A 2,500-nucleotide genomic window follows, 5' to 3' on the forward strand; every position below is an offset into this window, starting at 1 on the left:
ATTGTTTCTTTTATTTTTTGTTTTTACAATTTAAATTTATTCTTATTTGTTTACACAAATACAACAAATAAATAAATTATTAAATGAATTATCTATACACATGTATAAGTAATATAATAAAACTAATTATTTAATTAATATATATAGACAAATAAATGAATATATAATTAAATTGTGTGTATATAAATAAAACTATAGAATTAATTAACTATTTAATCAGTCAATATCTATTGATAACTAATTAATTAGATAATTAAATAAAGTAATATAATATAAATAAATAAATAAATAAATGTAATATAAATAGATAAATATGTAGATGTAATTTATTAAATCAATTAATTATTCTAAATTATTACATATAGATAAATAATTAGATTAAATTAATACATACACACATAAATATTATAATAAAATAAACAAATAGTTATATAAATGAATTATTAAAGTAATATAACTAATAATTCATTCAATTAATTGATATGTCTAGATTAAATAAGTGACGACTAAAAGATAATAAGATGAAAATAACTATTCGGCAACTCACTCCAAGCTTTTAGTAGTTCCACGCTGATGCTAAAAATAGTTTGAGAACCACGGAAACTACCTAACTACTCTCCTCTACCTTCTCCTCTTCCTCCTCTACCTCCTCCTCCTCTTCCTCCTCTTCCACTAGCTGTACCTATAGCTCAATTTTTTGTTCAAATTTTGAAATATAAATAAATTGATAAATAGATTAATAAAAATATATAAAATTTAATAAGATAAATTGAAATTAAATAAAAGTTTAAATGAATAGACTAAGAAACGAAAACTGAATTAGATAATTTTAAGATGAAGAAATTAATAATAATTCATCCCAAAAACAAAATGGCTGTAGATGATCGAGATATTTGAAAAATACACTAGATATAAATAAATAAAAATATAAATAATTTTGATAAAAATACACATGAGTCAATAAAATACATTAAAATATATTTCATCAATATTCGACCTTACTGTGTTTTCTGTATCATTTTATTTCAATTCATGTTATTTTATTTTTATTCATTTTTTGATGGGTTTAGTGTACATTTTAATGCGGGCTCGAGTGTAGGTTGTTCTTTACATTTGTTCTCTTAGTGTTCTTTTGTTCTTCCAAGTTCTACAGCTTAATGTGCAATTTTTTTTTTTTTTTTTTTTTTTTTTTTTTTTTTTTTTTTTTTTTTTTTTTTTTTTTTTTTTTTTTTTTTTTTTGCGACGGGGAAGGGACCCGTGGTATACGAATTCGGTGAACTGAGGACCTGACGGGAAAGAAATCTCCCTTTGGCCCCACAAGGATCTATTTCGGGTCCACGCCGTCTTCTTTGCAATGGTAACTTACGATGGTAACTCCACGATCGTAACTTTACGATCGTAATTCACGATAATTTGCGATGGTAACTTTACAAATCAATAAATAATTATCCAATAAGAGCTTTAAGTGTGTGTGTGTGTGATTCACCTATGGTCTTGGATCACGTGTTGGACTCGTGATCAACAGCTACTACCCTTCCGGATGAGAGCTCAGGGCTCATATATATGACCGATCCATGGGTATGCTGTGACCTTACACACACACACATACGCCCAACTCTCCGCCCACGAGTTAAAGTAACGACTCGCAGCGCAGCGATACTGAAATTATTTTATCTCTGGGCGGGGGGATTCGAACCCGGACCGCCGTAGTGGCAGCCGGGAATGTGTGTATGTGTGTGTGTGTGTATGTGTGTGTGTGTGTGTGTGTGTGTGTGTGTGTTTGCAAAATCCTCATATAGGCCTATTGACGGTATACGTTTTATATTCATCCCTATAAGAACCTCCATCACACCCCTACAGCCCAGAGTCACACAGTATCATATATATATATATATATGTATATATATTTATATATATATTTATATATATATATATATATATATAATTATCAAGACTTAGTTAATTGAGGTCTCAGCTAAAAGCAAAAGTCAAAGGTCATGAATAAAGTACACCCGACCTATTTTATTTAATTTGACCTAATATATATATATATATATATATATATATATATATATATATATACATATATATATATATATATATATACATATATATATATATGTATGTTGCATATATTATTACAATAATATGTCGTCACATTTGTTCTTTTTTTAATGAAATGAGATTTTGTGTTTATGAAACAGATTTACAAGAGAAATTGGAAAATCTGAATAAAAGAGAGATATATAGAGAGAGGGAAAGAGAGAGAAAGAGAAAGAGAGAGAGAGAGTCAACTCTTGAGAATTACTTCCGTCTCTGAATCATTAATAAATGAATAAATGAATAAATAATAAAGTCATTATTATTCATTGTCATTGCTGCTTCCAAGAAGAACAGGAAGAAGAAGAGGAGGAAGAAGAAAAAGAAGAAGGAGAAAAAGAAGAAGAAGAAGATGAAGAGGGAGAAGAAGAAGAAGAAGAAGAAGAAGAAGAAGAAGAAG

At 27.8% G+C, this 2,500-nt stretch overlaps 1 protein-coding gene across 13 annotated transcripts in view; it reads right to left on the reverse strand.

The window, feature by feature from the left end:
- The window catches only part of Atpalpha (sodium/potassium-transporting ATPase subunit alpha), a 175,928-nt gene that overhangs the window by 79,568 nt on the left and 93,860 nt on the right, over positions 1-2,500 (reverse strand). The gene's annotated exons all lie outside the window — the stretch shown is intronic.

Source organism: Oratosquilla oratoria, chromosome 12 (genome assembly GCF_046742065.1).
Source record: "Oratosquilla oratoria isolate Oo_2021 chromosome 12, ASM4674206v1, whole genome shotgun sequence".
In the NCBI taxonomy this organism is placed as follows: Eukaryota; Metazoa; Arthropoda; class Malacostraca; order Stomatopoda; family Squillidae; genus Oratosquilla; species Oratosquilla oratoria.